Source organism: Ipomoea nil, unplaced genomic scaffold (assembly GCF_001879475.1).
Source record: "Ipomoea nil cultivar Tokyo-kokei standard unplaced genomic scaffold, Asagao_1.1 scaffold1467, whole genome shotgun sequence".
Taxonomy (NCBI): domain Eukaryota; kingdom Viridiplantae; phylum Streptophyta; class Magnoliopsida; order Solanales; family Convolvulaceae; genus Ipomoea; species Ipomoea nil.
Window position 1 is genome coordinate 1 of NW_017617895.1, and position 6,428 is coordinate 6,428.

A 6,428-nucleotide genomic window follows, 5' to 3' on the forward strand; every position below is an offset into this window, starting at 1 on the left:
TGAGTTTGAAAGAGCACAACAGCAAATGAACCTGATGCAGGATCTGAATACCAGGAGACTATGACAACTTCCCAGACTTACGACGCTCACAACTTTCTTCCATTAACTCTCCTCGAGCCTAATCAACATTACTCTCGCCACGACCAAACAGCTCTTCAACTCGTGTACGTGTTTTAATTTGCTCTCTTACTGTCTTCAAAAAGATGCATGATTGGCAATATAATGATTTGATGATTTTTTCTTCTTTCTGCTGATGATGCTTTAATTTGGAACAGGTAACTGACCTGGGAAAGACCTTAAGTGCAATCAGGTCGATCTGTACGTCTGCTATCTATTCTGTCATGGGAATGCATCACCTTGTTTATTTTTCTGCTTTTTTATAGTTTTGTAAAATCGTTCATTAAGATCAGAAGAACAAGTTATTTCCAGTTCAGCAATGGGCTCTAATTAGCTGCTTGCCCGTTTGTGCTTAAGAATTTGAATCGGGTTTAGAGAGAGAATATTCTTGTTTGATCCATCCTTCCAGTGGTTCAGACATCTAAAGCTCTCTGCTAATATATACAATGGTGTTGTTTCCTTTGCTACCTTCTAGATGCATCAATCAGAAAGGACCGCCTATCTATCACAAACAAAATAACTCATAATACATGTCTTAATGTTTTAGTCCTGTATGGTGCTGTTTGCATAAAAAGGAAGAAGCGATGATTTAAAGCATTATATTGCCATATTGGTTGACTAAGAACAGAATTATAGTGTTCTATTTACTCATAATGACATATGCTATATATATCGATGTCGTTAAAGTCAGATTTCAAGACTGTATAGGGCTACCTTCATCTATTCCTATTTTATGGACAAGGAAAACAATCTCAGTAGTATAAGCAGAGACTGAAGGCAATACCTTCTTCCCCTGACTCAAACTATTTCTCTGATAACTTCTTTCCGAGTGAGGAGAGACTTACGCCCTCTTTGCTCTTGCGCTCACAATTCCGCAATCCCTGACAAATTCATTTGAGAAATTTACATTTCGGCTCCACAAGCTTTGTATCTTAGGGGCTGCAATCTCAAGCCACGGCTTCGCTGGTCCACTGAAATGTATTACAGCTGCAGCTTTCAACACTGATTCTTCAACTTGTGGAAATCGATCACCCAATTCAGCAACATGCCATGAAGGATCAATTGGCTGCACCTTACCCTCAAAAGCTATTAAAGCAGGCGGAAGTGCTCCAGGACGCCATAATTCAAACCAGAGTTGAGGTTCTGCAAATCATACAAAGATTAACCAGACTTATTGTGAAGGTTTAAGCTTTGCTCAATCTATGGTCCTCAGTGTGGTGCACAGAGCAATGCTGGAAATGCCAGTCAATAAAGCAATTGATTGTGGCTGAACTGAATGCACTTACATATTTAAGCCATTGATGATAAGTTGCAGTAATATTTGCCTTCCTCCATGCTTGGAGGTCAAAGATGTTCATTCCATAAAGCCATCCACACTGATCATAGTTTAACTTGGATGATATGAATGGGTTTGTGAAATTGAAATAGTCCATATATTTTCTTCCAGGGCAACATCCATATCCACACGACGAATCAAAAACTGCACCAACAATTTTGCCATTGAGGTCTAAATCCCACAGAGATGATAAGTCATGTTGAACAACAGTATCATCATCCAAGAATACAATCTTGTTCAGATCTGGAAAGAGCTGAAATTGGGTAACTAATCAATCTTCACTAAATGGACAGCATTGAAGATCATCCTTTATCAGAAAAACAGATGAAATTAAGTAATTACCTCAGGGATATAAATGCGGAGGTGATTCAAAAGGGATATGCTGGTTGGCCATTGATAATCTAGATCCTTGTCAAGCTTATCTTCAAATGCAGCAACTTCATCCTTGACTCTATCAAATTTGTGGCCCCAAATCAAGTTATGATCTCTAGCATCTGCTTAATCCAATATTCACATCATGAGGCCAATCATATTGGTGCAGGCCTTTTACTTCCACAACAGCTGAGTTAACGGAATTCATTGCAAACCATGCATGCATAGCAGTGGTATGTTTTCTTATCAGTCACTACATGAAACACCATCCTCTCTGGGGTCATTGAGCTTTTGATGGTAGAGGAGATTACAACAGAGGCAGCAAGCACATTGTCCGTTAGTAGAACAACGTGTTGGAAAGAAGGGTCAGTGAGGCGGGAAACATATTCTGGTGCAGGTAAGCGAGATCGTGCCACAGGCATTCACTGCATATTCCTCAGCCAGCTTGAGAGAAAGACAATGCATCCATTTGGGTACACCATGAGAAGCGAAATGCCAGTAAATGGACTCCTGCTTCCTGGCTGATTGAACCATCTGTTCCATCTTCAACATCTAAATGCAAAATAGGCATTCACTGTTATTATTGTTAGTAATTGTCTTTTAATAAGTAGTAATTTATCATATATGGTGCTGTAACAATCAATCAACATTTATAGTTCACTGACAATTTTCTAGGTGCAGAAGGCACCCCAGTTAACATATCAAGTCACCTTGAAATAGAAGGCAGTTAAATTACCAGTTTAGTGGAGTAGCAACTGCATGCAAAAAAAACCTTATATAAAATTGACATCCCAGATTTATACCAAAAGTCCAAAAATAGAATGTACTCTGTATATGCTACATTAAATGCTTAGTTGAAAATGAACTATGGTCCAAAACAAGAATCAAGCACTAAAAAAGTTGTTAATTAATATGACATACTTTCTAAAGATCTTAATTCTTAAAAGTACTTCAAAAGTGCCTTCAAAAAAAAAAAAAAGTACTTCGAAGTCTGAAAGCTGGAATCAACAAGTAAAAGAACAAGTAGTTGTGTCTATAACAACAACAACACTACTACTAGTACTACTACTACTAATAATAATAATAATAATAATAATATACTCTGTAATAAAGAATCCGAAGTTCAAAGAAGTATCATGACAGCATTAAATAAAGTCAAGTTACATAATTCCAGGAAGAGTAAAAGGTTCAGAGCTAAGCTTTCTGTATATTCAGCCATTCAGGAAGATAAACTTAGACAAACTTTGGTCTGTCACTGCAAGATGCATTTATCCTACTAAACGATACAGAGAGCTCCCAAGAAAACAAATTTCATCATAGGAGTAGGAGAGGACAAACTGGTCCTAGTTGTATTTGAAAGATGCCAAAACAAATATGGTCCCACAAATTTATTTAGAGCATTTTTCCAAGGCCTTAGTTACACTGCAACACAAACAATATCAAGCAGGTATATGTGGCTAAGATTTGATTCAATGGCCTTTCAAATAGTAGCATACCATCACCCTCATTTAATGTGGCAACACAATTTCAAGATTCATATCTTCAAATGTTGCTTACCATATTACAGTGAGAATTGTATACAAAAACAGTACAATATATTTAGAAAATATTGATTAAATATTTTAATGTAAGACAATAAGCAAGCTAGATGTATTGCTATAAGCAAGTTATATATTGGGTCAAGCAGAGAGTTAACTGTAAATGAATAAAGGGAAACAACCCAGAAGTAAAACCAAGTAAACAACAAAATCACAGTGCAGGTGGTGAAAGTAGTTTTTTTTTTTTTTTTTTTTTGAATGGTGGTGAAAGTAGTTTGTTACCGTAGCTTTAGCCTTGAAAGCAAAGGTCTTGATATCATGTCTATTTGAAGTCATTTCCTTAACAAGGTCATTGAATGAGGCTGCAACTGGAGTTAAACCCTCCATTCCCCCAATTCCATTCTCACCATCAATGCTTGTGACCTCCAGCAATGCCCTCGTCAGCTCTTCTCTGAGCTTTTTTATCCATTAGGCAAAACACACATCATTACGAAAAGGAACAGACAAGAACTAAATTAAATTAATGATGACGTCTGACAGCATAAAGATGAGAATGGCCAACCAACTTTTATCACGTTCAAGTGGGTTACACCAGTTGGAAGCATTATCCTCATTATATTTAGACCAATTCTTGACTTCATGCAAATCCGTACGTTCTCAGTGTTGCCCTGGTGTTTTTGCTCTAGAGATAAAGCTGATCAAGTTGGACTAAAAATCTAGTGACTTATTGCTAGGTTGCTATACAACTGGCAAGGTTCGCTAGTGGAGATTGATTATTGACAGCTCCTGATTAAGCTCATCCATGAAGATTGAATACTCAAAAACTGTACTTAAATTTCAAATCCTAGATTCATACCCAATATCAAATTAAGTATTGGTTGACTTAGTGTTGTAATTTAGGCAGGATAAAAAAAAAAGTAACATAAAGAATAAGTTATTATTATTAACACCCCACATCCACATCAAAAAGAGGAAAAAGAAAAGAATTACTAAGCTACGTACTATACCATTTCTTGGAGCAGTAAAAATGATTTAAGAGCATAGAGAATTCCACAAGTTGAGGCCAAGAATGATTTGAATTTGAAAATTAAAGTTGATTGTTGACTCTTTCATCTCTAATAGTCTCCATATGATGGGTGTCCATTATTATTAAAATGCGAAAAGTCTACTTTCCAAGAGAATCAAACTGGGGCTGTCGGCAGGCATCTTAAAGCCCAATTCGATGCTAGCTTACCCCAAGTGAAATAGAGCAATTAATAATTAGCTTAATGAGAAAAAAATATTGAAATCGAATTTTCTAGTCTAGCTTGGTATGTTCTGTAAAATGCAACTACGCTACAAAAAGTTGGTCCGCAAAAAAAAAAAAAAAAAAAAAAAAAAAAGAGTTGCAACATGTGAACGTAGATTGTGAGCCTCAAAATTCCCAAGGTGCCCCACGTGGACACCCTTGCCGAGTGATACAAGTATCGCAGGCTCGCAGCGAAGCAGTTTCACGTGCTTGTTTTACTCGGATAAAAACTTCTAATCCACTCTTATAGTCTTATCCACTTGAGTGATGGCTACATTGATTTATGCTGTTTATATTTACTTTTTATATTAGTTTATTATTTAATGATAGCGAAAAATAAATTTTAAAATACGAGAATTTTAAAAAATTATTCAATGGTGAAATAGACAGGAAGCATGATCACTAATGCACTTAAATGAATCAATATGGCGTTAATAATGCAGTAGTATACTAGGTTAAGTTAGTCATATGAAAGGTAATTAATTACCAGAGCCGAATCACTCCCGCCGAAAAATCTCCATCCAAGACAACCTGCAAATTGATTAAAAAAAATATTATTATTATTGCGTATTCCGCATGGCGAAATTTAAGGCACAGACGCACCGTAAAAAAAAAAAAAAAAAAAAAAAAAGTTCAAAGTAAAAAATGAAAAATAAAAGTGAAACAAAGTTACCGAGAGAGGAGGAGCAAATGGCAGCAGATTCAAGGAAGAGAAAAGCGATTCTGACGAAGAGAAAGGAACAAAGCAAACAAAGCGTTAATATTGCCGGAAACATCACCGTCTTGTGAGATATCCGCCGACCGATACGGGGCGATCCTTTTGCCTTCATCCCGCCGGCGAAAACTTCTCCGCCTTCAACGGAACGAGAATTCGAAATCGTAACTTTCTTAATCCCCGTCGCCGATATGTAAAACTTCATCTCTGAATCCTCAATTTCCGCCCAACGAAACTCTCATCTCATTTCACTTCTCCCTTCAGATCCAAGCTCACTCTTCCCTGTCCACTGCATCTGCACCTATACATACACAGCATAACTATATAAATCCAGATTGAACAAACATTTCAGTTCACACATACATATCAAAAACAGCTCAGAAAATCACAGCTCTACCTCTTTAGATTCGACTTTTGAAGTTTAATCTCGAGATCGAGCTTTGTATATATTCATAAGCCGATATACAGAGTATGTGCGGACATGTATGTTGGTTTCTGAAAGAGAGAATGTGATCACGCACTCTGTGTTCTGCAATAATAAGCTATTAACTGTACGGCTCTTTTTATTTTATATAATTTGAGAGAGAAGAAGAGTGGGATAGCAGAACTATTAACCGAAAAGCCAAAACCAATGCCGCGTTGAATGCCGCGGGAATTAGATTGGAATTACTTTAAGATTCTGTCGTCATAGGCACGTTTTTTTTCTTTTTTTAATTATGAAATACGGAGTTATATATTACCCAATATAATATATAACTCCGTATAATAGTTATGAAATACGGAGTTATATATTACCCAATATCATTCACCAAATAATATCATTTTTTTTTATATAAATACAGGTGGATGATTTAAGTATATATTGAATAAATATATCATATTTCTTTGTTTGATATTTGTCTTCAAAAAGTATAAGATATCCACGAAAGAATAAAAACAGAACTTTAGAACTTATTCCGTTGAGTTACCATGATTTACATCCTCCCAAATATTCTGTCGGGTCGAGGTGTAGGGGACCCTTAAGATTGGGATTCAGCCTTTTGGAAGAACTTTAGAACTTAT

At 36.3% G+C, this 6,428-nt stretch overlaps 2 long non-coding RNA genes and 1 pseudogene across 2 annotated transcripts; 2 read left to right on the forward strand and 1 right to left on the reverse strand.

Moving 5' to 3' along the window:
* The first annotated feature begins 43 nt into the window (after positions 1–43).
* On the forward strand, positions 44–586 carry LOC109188673. The gene is made up of 2 exons (XR_002055470.1): positions 44–164; positions 276–586. It is a non-coding gene; the product is annotated as an uncharacterized LOC109188673 (long non-coding RNA).
* A 322-nt stretch (positions 587–908) lies between these two features.
* Positions 909–5,948, reverse strand: LOC109188672 (annotated as a pseudogene).
* Positions 3,727–4,778, forward strand: LOC109188674. Its single transcript, XR_002055471.1, has 2 exons — positions 3,727–4,707; positions 4,749–4,778. It is a non-coding gene; the product is annotated as an uncharacterized LOC109188674 (long non-coding RNA).
* Positions 5,949–6,428: the final 480 nt, after the last annotated feature.